Source organism: Marmota monax, unplaced genomic scaffold, assembly GCF_021218885.2.
Source record: "Marmota monax isolate L192 unplaced genomic scaffold, Marmota_monax_Labrador192_F-V1.1 WCK01_AAM20220418_F8-fsc00041, whole genome shotgun sequence".
Classification (NCBI taxonomy): Eukaryota; Metazoa; Chordata; class Mammalia; order Rodentia; family Sciuridae; genus Marmota; species Marmota monax.
In genome coordinates, this window is record NW_026695238.1 from 17549339 (window position 1) to 17565145 (window position 15807).

Consider the following 15807-nt stretch of genomic DNA (forward strand, 5'->3'; position numbering starts at 1 on the left):
ATACACTTTTGGAAGTATAGCCATTTTGACAATATTAATTTGCCTATCCATAAACATGGGAGGTCTTTCCGTCTTTTGAGGTCTTGTTCAATATCTTCAAGTGTTCTGAAATTTCACTGTTGAGGTGTTTCAACTCTTGGGTTAGATTTACTTCCAAGTATTTTATTTTTTTTTTTGAGATTATTGTGAATAGGATTGTCTTGCTGATTTCTTTCTCAGAACTTTCTTTGTTGGAGTTTAGTAAAGCTATTGATTTTGTATGTTGATCTTGTATCCACTAGCAATTATTTAGTGTGGGAAGATGCATACTTTTCTGTATGCATCTCCTACTTAATGATACAAAAAGAATAAAAGAGAGATTGTCTCAAGAGAAGAAACAGTTGAACCAGGCACCAGACCAAAATATTCTGAGGGTTTTTCATTGAGAATTTCTCTACACTTTGAAACCAAAAAATTGGAGCTGGGGGAGGCTGAGATGCAGGTAGTGGTCCCCCCAGACAGACTACGAAGAGTAACATTTTCTGTTGCAAACATGGAAGAATCAATGGGGATTGACTCATGACTGAGAAGTCCTTAGCTGACCTTCTAGACCTTTGCATCAAAGGTCAATCTATGGGTCATTGGGCATCTGGTTTGGATGATACTTGATGTTCCCAGAACTTCCTCTTCTACCCTATTCCCCCCATTCACTTGTCATTTGTGAGCAACTAACTTTTAGGGCCTGGGTAAAAATCCTACTAAAGAGAGCTCCTACACACCAATTTGAAACAATAAGAATTGGCATCAAAACATACTTAAAACAAATGGGATAGAAGAGAAGACACAGGAGAATGAGAGCAAGAGACTTGCAGTGGGAGAGTAGTGTGAAGAAAAAGTATTCCTGACCAAGATAAGATGGGATGGAAATTAGTGAAAATTCCATAGTGTGCTGGGCGGTGGTAATAAATTCGGTAATAAAATTCCAAAGAAAATTTATATTCTCTGACCATGAGTGAGTAAAGTGAAACTATAACAACACTCTTAGGGAAAGATAGAATTATCAAAATATTTAGGTATTAGAAGAAACAAAAGGGTTTTAAATAAGTAACTAATACATTGTAGGAGAATTCAAATTAGTGATCAGAAAAAATTTAATTTCAAATGAATGATAATGAAAGTACTATACAACAAAATTTGTAGGAGGTAGCCAAAGTTGTCTTTAGAAGAAAATTCATAGCCTTAAATGCCTTTATTGTGAAACAAGAAAGAAGGGAGATAAAGGAACTAAACTTTGGGAGATAAAGGAACTAAACTTTCACCTCAACAACAGAGGAAAATAATACTGAGATAAAACTAAGAAAACAAGAATAGACAACTAATAAATTTTTAAAAAGAATAGAATAAGTAGAAAATTCATTAGGATGATTGAAAAATTCAACATTTTTTGAAAGGTAAATGAAAAATAAAGTCAATCAAAAACCAAAAGAATGGGCATAAATGTATAACCTTCAGGAAAAAAGAGGTCATAAATAGGGAGTAAAAATTTAAATCTTCAAGAAAATATATTCTATTTCATTTTAAAGTCTCAATGAAATGGATGATCTTTCAGAAAAATAAATAGACATGAAAGCTGAACAAGGAAAATAGTAGAAAACTAAAATACAACAATTTTATTGAAGACACTAAAAAAAGTCTGTCAAAGAAATATTCCTAAAAAGTTAAAATAAAACACAACAGAGATAATGGCAATCAGCAATAACAACAAATAAAGCTAGACCAATATCAATCACCAATAAAAGTATAAAAATCCTGTATGAAATATTGAAAAATAAAATCCAGTAATATGTTGAAAGAATAATACATGTGACAAAATAGAATTTATTGCAGGATTGCAAAATTCTTTAGCTTTAAAATATTTTAGAAGCTTTAAAAAATTTACTAATACATTTTGTCTCATATATACCAAAGGAGAAAACAGTCTGATCATCTCAATAGATGCTAAAACAATATTTGACACCACTTGATACCCATTTCTTATTACAACTTTGATTTGGACAGAATGAAAGCATACCTTCTTGCATGATTAGAGATTATCTTTATAAAAGTAACAGCCAACATCCAATTTAATGATGCAACGGAGATATTTTTACTATGCCGAGAAGCAAGCAAGCAAGCTTGCCCTTACCACTTGTTCCTTGTCTCAGTTTGGAATCAATTGAAAGGAGGCCTCAGACACAGGGGGTCAAATGTCAACTTCATTACTGATGAAGCCAACTGCAGAATGTGGCTTTAGATCTGAAGCCAAAGGAGCTTGCTAACAATCCCTGAATTAGACAACCTACACAGACACTGACAGCTCTGACCCTTCTTCCTCCACCCACATACAGCTATGATGGACCCCCTCCTGGGAAGCAGAGACACCAGAGGATGCCTCTTCTTAACAACAGATCCAAAGACTCCAGAAGGGGCTAAGACATGCAAGCAAACTCTTTCTTCTCAAGGTACCAATAAAATGCTCCCAAGAGGGAATGTGTGAGAGGTTAGAAGGAGATTAGGTGCGTCATAAAAATGCAACTTTTTACAAATGGAAACATGAGATCAAAGGTACCCTCATCAGTATTCTATACTCTTTGAGAAGTTTTAGCCATTGTAATAGGATAGGAAAAAGGAACAAAAATATCAAATATTTTTTAAAAATCAAAATGATTAATTATTATCTGTAGATGACACAACTATCTATTTAGAAAATTCATACAAATCAATATAAAAATATTACTTAGAACTTGTAAAAATGTTCAGTAAGCTAGCTTATTATCATCTCAAATAACAAAATTAATAGTTTTCTATAAACCAGTAAAATTAGAAAATTGGGTAAAAGGTGGAGGAAGGAATCTTGGAAAAAGAGTCACATCAGTGTTCAGGAAATGTAATAAAAGAAGAATGTTGGAAGAAAAATCTGCTTTATCAGATGGCAAAATATGTTATAGAGCTACGACAATTATCCTTAAAGTGTAGAAATGATGAAAAAAAAATTCTGGGGAAAAGAGGCCGAGGATCCTAAAAGCCAATACACAAAAAGGAAGCTAAAATACCAACAAATCGTCTTAATGTTAAATATCACTGACATTTACAAAAATGCAAATTAAAAGAGGACATTACATTGACAAAAGTTTAACAATATATTTGTATGCTGAGTAACGGCCCCTTCTGGATTCTTTACATATATTTCTGGTGAGTAACAATTTTCTGGAATGTAGAATATATAGCATGATTTTATTTTTGGTAAATACACATGAAATTATACTTAAAGGAAGATGAGATGGACAGATTCCAAATATTTAAAGTAGTTATTATTAAATGAGTATCTGTATTTTGTCAGTTTTCTACAAGAAAATATTAGCTTTGTGATGTGCTATTTATTTATTGTTGCTGGAGATGAACCTGGGCCTCACATAGAGTGGGCATGTGTTCTACTACTGAGCTTCACTCCTGGCCCCCAAAACTATTTTTTAAGAATACATTTATGAGAAAAGTTCAGAAAACTTTGAGGAGTGGTCAAAGATAGAGGCTCCTCAGAAGCATAAAGTGGCTGTCCTTGGAAGTGTGGTGTGGGTGTGGGGATTAATGGCAGCAGGAAAGACAATGTGAAATAGTCCTCAGGGAATATTGGGTCTTCAAATTGTTGAAAATAAAAAATTGTCATTTGGAGGAATGTAGGTGCTTTTTATAGTGGAATTTTTCTTTAGCAGGGGCCATGGATGAGCCCCTGCTAACTGGAAGCAACCTAAATATCCAAGAAGATTGAATGGCTAAACAAATTATGGTGCATTGATTCAATGAGGTTCCATGTAGACATGAAAATGCTGTGATGGTAGAACACTTAATGGTATGGAAATCTGTATACAGTTTAGGGAAAATCTAGTTTCAGAACTGAATGCATGCTATATCTTAAATTTGTAAAAAACATTATTATTTAGAGAAAAAAATTGAAGAATGCATTTTATTTTATCCTGTTAACTTGTCTGTATTTTTCTATAATGAACATATATTTCTTTTATAGAAAAATATACTATGGATCAGTTTATATCCACTTTACATAAAATGTTACAAAAAAGAGAGAATGGTTTTTATATCAGTAGGACTTGGCTCTCAAATGTCTGAATGAATCAGAATATCCAAGAAAGGGTCCCTCTGAAGGAGGCTCTATGGATAAGAGAGAGGGGCCAATGCCCTCTGGGGCCTCCCAGTCACAGGAGAAGCCCCTCAGCCTCTGGACTGCTCATAGTGAAGGTCCTCAGTGGAAACACCTATTATGTGGGATGGCAGCTCCAGGCCACCCTAATTGGCTGCCGGAGACTCTGGCCTTTCTGCTTCCTCTCGGTTCTGAAGGTTCCCACGGTGTGGCCCAGTTTTGGTTGTAGATGATGGATCAATGGGTCATTAGTCTGATGCAGACAGCTGGTTGAGCTGAGCTTTTCTGGAAAGAGATGAGCAATGACCAGAGAAATAGAAGGGACAATGGTGCAGTAGTGTCAGGGGCCATATGACCGAGGAGCCCCGAGGAGGGGGCTGCTGGCAATAAGGGTGAGCTCAGGGTGAACTCCAGAGTGTGAAGACCCTGAGTGGGTGGGTATGGTCTGCGTTCAGGCTGTTGGCGAGGACTCTGGGCTGGAAGAGTCAACAGGGCCAGGAGGATGGGACTCTTGGAGAACGCCCAGGACACACAGAATGGGAGAGAAGAGGCTAAGGACGGGGTCACAGGCACTGTGACACTCAGAGGCATGGAGAGGAAAGGAGGCCACAGGAAAAGCAGAGGAGGGGGCGCCATATGCAACCCAGGGTGGAGGGGATGGTGGGGCCCAGGGAGTCCTGGGCTGGAGCAGAAGGTCCAGAGCAGTCCAGAGGGTCTAAAAATGCAGAGAGGCAAGTTAGGCAGAGCCCCGGGGCAGACAGCAAGCTGAACTTTGCTAAGAAGTGAATAGGAGACGGAGTGAAGGCTGTCTGAGAAGACCGGGAGGAAAGGGGAGACCAGTAATCGTGGTCTGCTCGTATTTCAAGAGGTAAAAGCTTAGAGAGAAGAACTTCATTGTAAAGAGAGTACACAGGCAGAGGAGGCTGCAATGGAGTAGATGGCTGGTGGTCTGGGAGGGTGTGGGCCCTGGCCTCAGCCAGAGCAGGAGGCACTGGTGGGAGGAGGCTGTGACAGTGTAAGGTCACAGATCCAGGTTGGTGAGGGAGGACGCCTAACGGTGTCCTCTCTTCTGGTGAAGTAAGAGTCAAAGGTCTTTTGTTGAGGAGAGGGGAGAGATGGTTGGGTAGAGACCTTGAGCTGGAGGCTGGTGGGAGGGGAGTCCACGAGGAATGAGAGGAAATGGGCGAATGGCAACGAGAGCCTGTGGATAAGGGAAGGTTCTGGGTTGAGTCCATCACACCCTGTCTTCTCTAATCAATGCCGAAGGGTTTAGGAAGACATGGCCGTCTTTCAGTTGTCCTCCGTCTAAAACAGTCCTCCGGTGAACCCCTACCACAGACTAGAAAGGCCTACACAAGGTTCCTGGTCTCCAGGGCCATCTGGTCTTGGGGAGGAGAGAAGACAGGAATCCTTACCAAGGAGCTGGACAGCCATGAGTGGTGGTGGTGGAGAGATGACTTCTTACCATCATGATCAAAGAATTGACGGGCAGGTGGCTCCTGAATTGGGTCTGAAGGGATGCACAGAATTTTGGAAGGCAGAAGTGCTTTTGTCCAGATGGAGGGAGCAGAGTGAACAAAGGCAAGTGGAGGAGGACAGGTGTGCAGATGGGCCATCAGGAGTGGAAGGCATGGCTGTGACCATGCAGCCCTGGGGAGAGGACATGGGAAGCGGGTCAGGTCCCAGAAGCCATATGTTGGCTATCCACTTTTGGAGGAAGACTGTGAAATGAACAGAGGGTGGTTTTAGGAAGGCACAGTATTTGGTGCGAGAGGACAGGGAACCTGGGAATAAGGAGCCCACCCCAGTGTCACAGACGTCTAAGAAGAGCAGCTGATACTTGGCAGAACAATGAGATTAAACAATCCCTGTGATTATGCCTGTAAACGTCTAATTTTAAATCCAGCACCCTAATGAAGCATAAATTATTTTACCATTCAAATGTATTCTGACTTGAAGCTCCTCTCTGTCGGGGGTGAGGGAGGGTGCTGGGAGGAAGCACAAGTCAACAATCAGAGTCTCTGTGCAGCCATCCCCAGGAGTCTCACCTCTGAATGGCGCTCACCATTGCTCTGCGGACTCAGTTCTGCCCTCTCCAAGAGGCTGCCTTCCTGGAGGTGGGTTGTGTTTAGGCTGTGATTGGTTCCTAGTTTCATTCCCTTGTGTCCTTCCTGAGTTTTTAGCTTGCAAAGGACAAAAAAAAAAAAAAAAAAAAAAAAAAAAAAAAAAAAAAACCAAGTAGGGCATGGGAGTCCAGCTGCTTCCATGAGAGAATAAACTACAATTCCATGTATCTCCAAGAAGACGTTCAGACACCAAACAAGGTTACATGGGACACCAAAATTCCCTTCGTGACAATCCAGGAGGTGGATGTCCAAGTCCAACCCAGCAGATAAATGGGCAGCACTGGAGAGGAAGCTGGGTGGGATCCAAGGAGGGAGCACACGCAGGAGAGGACACTCCTTGCACTTCCCTGCACAGCTGGATGTGTCAGACCTGCACGTTTGTGTGAGAATCTGTGGTTCTTAGGCAGATGTTCCCTCACGTCATGGCCATCCCATGGTCTCACCCATCCTACCAGCTGGACCAGGCTGCTGGGAGGGTGGGTGGTACTTTGCCAGATGGGCTGGGGTTGCAGGAACTTGGTCCTTGTGCTGAGGGTAACTCTTCCTGAGTGGCCTCTAAGCCCTGAGTTCAGGACTTCCCACAAGTATGTGCTGGAGCAAAAGGGAATTGTCACATCTCACCACTGTGAGCTCAGTGCCTTTTTGGTTCTGGACACCATCAGAAGGTGGAGAGCAGAGACAGTGAGACCAGGCAATCCCTCCCTGCAGGGCTGTGTATTGTGGTGAAGAGATGACTAGGCAGTGTGTCTAGAGAGCATTTCTTAATGCACGATGACAGGTAAGGGTGGGAGAGATGATATGCAGGTGGCAAAGGAGTCACACACAATGATCCTGAGTTTGGGATTTATTCTGGAGATTTCCTGGAACAGGTGAGACTGCCTGGTTTAGAAAGGTGCATGACTTCCAGAGGTGGAAGGAGGCTTGCTGGGTGAGGAGAGACCAACACAGCAGGACAGGGGTGAAGGAGGGGCGCAGAGCAAAGAGTATACAATGATTGATTCAAGAACTCAATCAATAACCCTTGTTCCAAGCACCAGGATGCAGCAGTGACAATTCAAGAAAGGACTGGTGGCCCAGATGAATGAGAGGAATTTGGAATCTGTGTGCGTTTTGGAGATGGAGAAGCCAGGATTCCCAGAGGGATGGGAAGTGGGTGAGAGCAAGCAGAACCAGGGCGCCTCCTAGTGCGTGGGAGGAGCAGCTGAAGTGTGACTGAGCGGAGGACCACGGTGGGAGAAGCAGGGCTGGGGTGCAAAACCAGGACTTTAGACTTTTAAAAGTTGAGTTGTGCATTGGATGTCCAAGGGAGGCATTGAGTAGGCAGCTGGAAATACATCTACCATTGGGGAAAAAGCCTGGTGGGGAATGGAACTTGGGAATCATGGGCATTTAGATAATATTGAGATCTTTAGATGGGAGGATATGGCATTTTATTGTGGGGGACTATTGTAAATAATTTTTTTTCCTGATTTATTTTTCAGTAGATTCATTATTGGTGCATAGAAAAGCTATTGATTTTTTTTATAGTGCTGGAGATTGAACAAGGGCCTTGTGCATGGGAGGCAAGCACTCTACCCACTGAGCTATGTCCCCAGCCCAGCTATTGATTTTTGTGTGTTGATTTTGTATCTTGCTACTTTGCTGAGTTTGTTCATCAGTCCAAAAGTCTTCTGGTGGAGCTTTTGGGATCTTCTAGGTACAGGGTTGTTTTAGTCAGTTATCTCGCTGCTGTGACTAAAAGGCCCTGACCAGAACAAATGTAAAGGAGGGAAAGGTTGATTTAGAGGCTCATGGTTTCAGAGGTTTTAGTCCATAGAAGGTTGGTTCCATTCCTTGGGGCTCAATAGAACATCATGGTGGAAGAGTGTGGCATAGGGAAGCTGTTCACATGATGATTGGAGAGGAGAGAGAGAGAGAGAGAGAGAGAGAGAGAGAGAGAGAGAGAGACACCACTTGCCAAATACAAATCTACATCCCCAAGCCACGCCCCAATTCCACCTCCTCCAGCCACACCCCACCACTTAGTTACCACTCAGTTAATCCCTATCAGGGTATTAATTCACTGATTAGGTGCAGGCTAGAACCCAGTTATTTCTCCTCCAAACCTTCTCGCATTGTTTCACATGTGAGCTTTTGGGGGACACCTCACATCCAAACCATAACAAGGGTCGTATCATCTGTGAACAGTAATAATCTGATGTTTTTCTTTCCTGTTTGTATCCCTTTTATTTACTTTTCTTGCCTAATTGCTCTGGCTAAAATTTTAAGTACTCTCTTTATAGGTTTGGTGAGAAAGGAAATCCTGGTCTTGTTGCTGATTTTAGAGGAAATGCTTTCAGCTTTTCCCCATTCAGTATGATGTTGGATTCAGGTTTGTCATATAAAGCCTTTAGGGATATTAGCCTACCCCTGATTTCTTCATTTTTTAAAAATCCCGTATGGGTGCTGTATTTTTTCAAAGGCCTTTTATGCATTCATTTAGATCATGTGATTTTTGTCCTTGGTTCTATTTATATGATGTACTATATTTATGGATTTGCATATGTCGAACTAACCTTACATCCCTGGAATGAAACCCACTTAATCATGGTGTGTGATCTTTATCATGTGTTTTTTATTTGAATTGCTTATATTTTATAAGGATTTTTGCACTTTTTGTTCTTTGATGTGTCCCTATCTGCCGCAATCTGGCTGGGCACAAAATCACGAGCCACCACACACCTTGTAGATTCAAACAGCAACTCTTTATTCTCGAACTGTCACCAGCACTTTACACACATTCCGGGGAAATCCACATTCTGGGCCCCAATCACGTTCTGGGCAAAATCCCAAATACTCTCTGAATCCAATGAGAACTCAAGGGGAACTCAACGAGCAGGCGCGCCTGAGGCAGCAGGATACGCCCTATTCCCAGCGGGGTACACCTTAAACCTGGAACCGCCCTAAACCCAGATTGTCCTAAACCAGGAACACCCTAAACCCCCGATCCGCCCTGGTCCTTGAGCAAGGTCACCTTACATGCAATGACACTGCAAATGACCTGGGTCAATATGGAGAGTCCTTCCTCTAAGCAACATTGGGTAGGCTGACAAATAAATTGCCATGTGTCATTCTTACTTAGCAATGGCCCTCAGCACCTATCTATTTTTAGTATCAGTGTGATAATAACTTTATAGAGTGGGGTATTCCCTCCTCTTCTGCTCCATGGAATAATTTGAGGAGCATTGGCATGAATTCTTCCTTAAGGATCTGGTAGAACTCAGTTAAGAATCCATCTGGTCTGCGGTTTTCTTTATTGAAGTGCTTTTTATAACTGTTTCAATCTCACTGCTTGTTGTTGGTCAGTTAAAGTTTTAATTGTATGTGTTTAGAGACCTATCCCTTTTTTTTCTAGATTTGCCAGTTTATTTGGAATATAAGTTATCAAAATAGTCCTTAGTGATACTCTGGATTTCAGGGATGTCTGTTATGATATCTCCTTTTTCATCTCAAATTTTGTTAGTTTGGGTCTTCTCTCTTTTTCAGTTTGGCTAAGGGTTTAACAGTCTTTTTTTTATCTTTTCAAAATATCAACTCTATGTATCTAAAAAATTATCTAGTTCATTAATTTAGCCATGATATTTATTATTTTCTTCCTTCTATTGGTTTGGAATTGGCTTATTCTTATTTTTATAAATCTTGAAATGTACAATTAGGTTATTTATTTGGGATCTTTTTTGATTTGTTGAAATTTAGGCATTCACAACTATGAGCTTTCCTCTTAGGATCAACTTCATGGTGTTCCAGAGATTATGGCATGTTGTTATTTCTGTTCTTCTTTGATTCTAAGAAGTTTAAAATTTTCCCCCATCTTCTTTGATATCCCATTTATCACTCAAAGTATATTTTTCAAACTCATGTGTTTATGTAGTCTCTGTAATTTTCTTTTTTGCTGTTGATTTTTAATTTCATTCCATTATGATCTGTCTTGCAAGGTATTGTATTTTTTCAAACTCGCTAAATATTTACAATATATTTTGGAGAAAGTTCTTAAGCAGCTGAAAAGAAAATGTATTAACCTCTTATTGGATTAAGTATTATGTAAATGTCTATTAAGTTTATTTGATTTTTAATATATTCTAGGTCTGAAGTATCTTTGCTGATTTTGTGTCTGGGTGACCACTCTGTTGGTGAGAAAGGTGTATTGAAACCATTCAATATTATTTTACTGGGATATAGTTGAGTCTTTATTTCATGTAGTGTTTGTTTTATGCAATTGGTGCCTGGCATTTGATGTGTAAATATTCACTGATTTTATATATTCTTGTTGGAATGTTCCCTTTACCAATATGTAGTGACCTTCATTGTCTTTTCTGACTCATTTTGGCTTGAAGTATACTTTTCTGCATATGAGGGTAGCTATTCCTGCTTGCTTTAAGCCCCATTTGCATGGAATATTGTGTTTTGCTTTTTAATCCTATCTGCAAATCATATCATTTCAGTTTGACAATTATATTTAGTCATGGAACTGTCATAACATTTTCAACACCTCAAAAATCATGAATGGAAAAAAATCTCTACCAGTCCTGACCCACTTCTGTAGTTTGTGTATGATGTGCTTTCAGTTGCTTAGTCTAGCCTAGAGGCCATGAGACTTGACACCAGCTGGCAGAGTGAGGACTGAGCTTAGCAGTTAGTTAACAAAATTTCTGAATTTAACACATGCAGAAACAAGAGACCTACTAGTTCATCATCTAATTCTTTTCTTTTCTTTTTTTCATGGTACTAGGGATTGAACTCAGGGACATTCAACCACTGAACCACATCCTGAGCCCTATTTTGTATTTTATTTAGAGACAGAGTCTCACTGAGTTGATTAGTGCCTCACCATTGCCGAGGCTGGCTTTGAACTTGCTATCCTCCTGTCTAAATTCCTGAGCCACTGGGATTACAGGTGTGGCCCCACATCTAGCTGATCATCTAAATTTTAAATGGATCAATTTTACTTCTCAAGTAGTCTAGTTCAGGAAACCTCTCTGAAAGTAAACATAAAGAGGTGGGAAATTTTAATGGAAGGACAAGTTTATCTCCTGTGGGTTATACACATTTCAGACCAATATAATTAGGGAGTATTGATTTGGGTGGGCCACAGGTGACTGGCTGCTCCATTTCTGACAGGCCTCAGCTCTGCATACTGGAAACTCTGCCTCAGATGAGGGGAGACAGCTCTTGTCCAGGGAGGAGGCCATAGAACTGAAGCTGGTGAGATCCACTCACGGCATCTTCACCCATTTCCCATGGGACACTAATTAGCAGTGGAAAGAGGAGCCCTCCATTGTGAATCCTCTCACTGGCCACTCAGAACTGAGCAGAGGGCTGTCTGCAGGGATTCTTTTTCTACTGTAAGTCTGGAAAATGACGGCAGGGCCTAGGAGAGGTGAGCCTGAGGCCTTGCGCAGGCAGGCCAGTAGGGGGCAGTAGCACCCAGGTGTTCCCCCTGCTGCCTGCGCAGGGCCACCTGGACTTCGCTCACCCCCATGCTATGCAGAGGCAAATCTATGGCTTGGGGAGGAGAGGTGCGTGCCGGTGGTGCCGTCAGTGTTCTGTGTGCCCGTTCTCTGAAGGAGGAATGGGTTTAGTTATGAGAGCTGGGACCACCAGGAGCCAGGGTAAGTGCCATCAGTGCGAGGCTGGCCAAGACCCTCGCTCCTTAGTCTTTGGATTTAGACTGGGATAACATCTCTGTAGCCAAGTGCTGTGGAGTGCTGACCACTCTTTTCTGTGCCTCAGTTGTCATCCATAAAATGGGAGGCACAGTTCACTACTGAGCGCATCAGTACCTGAACAGTGCTGGCCTGCAGCAGGGGCTCAGTCAATGCTCCTTCCATGATCACACGATGGCGCTCAGTGAGGCAGGAATGGGGCGCCCCGTGTGCACGGTAGTTTGGCCTGGACCCGTGACTATGGGCGTAACCCTGTGGGGACAGGGTTTCCATTTCTGGATCAGTGCACCTAGAAGTCTCATGCTAATGACTATCCCTGGGTGGCCCCAGTGAAAAGCTGAGAATCTGAGTTTCCCTAAGGGGCTGTCCCAAAGCCACTGTCTGCTGCTCTGAGGGCCAGGGAGGCTGCAGGTGCACTTGGGTGGGACTCACCTGCTGGCACACAGGAAGCAGGCTTTGCTTTGGAAGCAGCCAGGATGGTGAGCTCTGCTCTTTCCTGGATGTCTGGGAACCAGAGCGAGGCTGCTTCAGGGCAGACCCGGGCAGCAAGTGGAAGCCAGGCCAGACCTGGAGAGTAACAAGCCTGTTTTATTTTGAAGTTGTGGTAAAATGCACACCGTGTAAAATTCGCCATTTTAGCCGTTTCCCAAGTGAATGGTTCAGAGTCTCACAGAGAGTGCAGCTGTCACCACACCCATCTCAGAACGCTCTTCAGCATCCGAAACCCACAGGCCACCCTGCCAGGACCAGCGCCCACCCCTTCTCCCTGCATCCCCAGCTCCCCACTCTACAGTCTACGCTTGACTCCTCTGAACACCTTGTCTGTGGAATCAGCGGTCTTTGTTCTTTCGAGGCTGACTTCACTGGGCACATGCCCTCCAGGCTCACCCATGTTGCAGCCTGTGACAGGAGGTCCTTCCTTCTGAGGCTGGGTGGTGTTCCAGAGCCAGGGGAGGCCACAGTTGTTTGTGATTCATCCACTGAAGCTCTGCTTTTGCCGTTGTGAATACTGCTGCTCTGAGCATGAGTGTGCACGTGTGCAGAACACTTCTCGTGCCTTGCCTTTGTTGGGGACCCCCATGCCTGCTCAGGGGGACCACAGACATTTCCATCCCTAGAGCCAGGATTCTCCCTGGTGGGGCAATTCTTGTCCGTTTTCTCAAAGACTCGGGTGTCTTCTGGAATTCTGTGACACAGGCCGGAGAAGGAATGACTGTGGCGTGGAAACCTCGAAGCCAGGAGTTCCTGATGTCCATCTCTACCAAAACAGAATCTTGAGATGAGGCTCGCGGCCCAGTGAGCCAGGATCCGGGCTGCATCCGAGGGAGCCTCCAGGACACGTTAGCGTCACTGCTAACATGCCGCCCTCTCTGTAAGTCCAGCCATCAACCTGCTGAGGTGCACTGGGCAGAAGTGTTCTGGAGCTGCCAGGAGCAAGGGAGGCTTTGGCCTAAGTTGCGTTGATGCCCTTCATGACAATAATCGCTCAGTGAGGTCACCGATTCTCCTGGCCATCTCCGCAAGTCCTGCTCTGAATGTTTGAGGATGCAAATCTTCCAATTTCTCATTGAAATGAACTTGTGCATTCCTGTCCCTCTAAAAGTGGCACCGAGTTTCTTTGTGAATTGAATTTAGTTTAAAAGAGGACAATCAAGTAAAAAATACCAACAGACATTTCACTGAAGGGGCTCTACAGATGGCAGATATGCCCAGGAGAAGATGTTCAGTGTCTTCAGCCATCAGGGAAATGCAATGAGATATTACTGCACACAGACCAGAATGCAGGCCAGGGTGCAGAGAACCCAGACCACCCACTGGTGGCGGGTAAGATGGTGCATCGCTCTGGAGAAACAGCAGGCAATGGCTACCATCCATCACCCACTTTCTTCATCACAGAAATTTCACTCAGGGAGAATAAGATCAATATTCATAACGTGGAGGTGGGGAAGGACGATGGCTCAATCATGCCAACAACACTCAGCACCACAAGGAATAAACAAACAGGTACACAGATACTCTTAGCAACTTTATTATTAATTTTGTTTGGTGATAACCCCAACCTTAAAATAGCCCAAGTATCTCTTATCTGTGATGGTTAAACGGGCAGCAGTGCACCAATACCACGGTCACTTCTCTACAGGGATAGCAAACAGCTGTAATTCAATAAGGAGTGTGGATCTCAAAGGGTGGTGCTGACTGAGAGCTGTCACTCCCCAAAGGTCACAGTCAGAGTGATTCCATCTGTGGAACCCCCTGGAAGAAGCAGAATGATAGACAGGAGGAACAGATGAGGATGGAGGAGGCGCGTGGGACGTGGACAAGAGGGACCCTTCTGGAGCAGGGGTCCTGAATGCTGCTGTGGATGAGGACACAGCAACCTGCACGTGCTGGGGCTGCAGAGGATCCTGCTCCTCGGAATATACCCAAAGGACTTAAAATCAGCATACTTCAGTGACACAGCCACATCACATGTTTATAACAACTCAACTCACTGTAGCCAAGCTATGAAACAACCTAGATGTCCTTTAACAGATGAATAGATGAATAAATTGTAGTATATATACACACAATGGAATATTACTTAGCCATAAAGAAGAATGAAATTATGGCATTTGCCATTAAATGGATGGAATTGGAGAATATTATGCTAAGTGAAGTAAGCCAATCCCTCCAAAACCCAAAGGCTGAATATTCTCTCTGATTTGTGGATGCTAACCCAAAACAAGGGAGGTTGGGGTGGGAACAATAGAAACAGATTGCACTAGACAAAGGGTAATGAAGGGTAGGCAGTACAGAGGGAATAGGAAGTAGAATTAATTGATCGTAACTTTCCTAGCCTTGTATCATACACAACCAGGGCAACTGAACGTTATGTACACCAAGGTGGGAACCTAATAGAATAAGTTATACTTATGCATGTATTCTGGCAAAATACACTCTACTGTCATGTGTAACTGAAAATAAAAATAAAAAAAAGTAAGACAATAGATAACTGATTCACTGGGAAAAAGTGCAGTTGACGTTTTTCCTGCAAACATCTCATTCTCTCCTGTCCCACCTCCCCAGAGGAAATATATTCCTGACATCTTAACTAAAATTTAAAACAGACCATAAAGGTAATAAAGAAAAATTTATTTTGATCTTATAATGGGAGTGCCTTCGAAAGCCCCCTGGGGGAAAAAGAGATTTGGCTAGGTAAAGATGGCAGGTGCTTGCATCTGAAATAAACTACACGTGGAGTCAGAAGACAGAAGAGAGACTGGGAGAGAATATCTGTGACTGTGTAAGAGCCAGGAGGGCTTCTGTGTCCGTGCAGGGGGAGGCACTGTTACCCCACAAGAAGGAGAGACATCCAGGGAAACGGAAGGATATTCAGAAATTGTTTCCAGGACACAGGAAAAACACGCAATCTCGATGGCAGTAAATAAGAAGCAAATTAAAACAAGCCAATTTTTGGTTATTTCAGTATCTTCTCAAGTATGAAACCCAGGGAGGAGTCAGTGAGGGGCAGGCCACGCAGAGAGAAGTCCCACGTTGTCCTGCGTTGGGGGCCGCTGGCTCCTGTACTTCGGTATTTCATTTGTCAAGGGTCAGTTTTCAGGTCAGTTGGTCCTGGGCACTGAGGGCGGAAGACGGGACCTGGCTGAGCACGGCTGCCCAAGTGCTGCCCACTGGGGAGTGGGTCTCAGGCGGCAGCACTACTCAGCTCGGGGACCCACCTCCTCTCAGACACTGCCTCTGCCCTGCCTCTATGGGGCTCCCGTGACTGTCCCCAACCTGGCAGACCCCTGAGTACCACGGCTTGGCA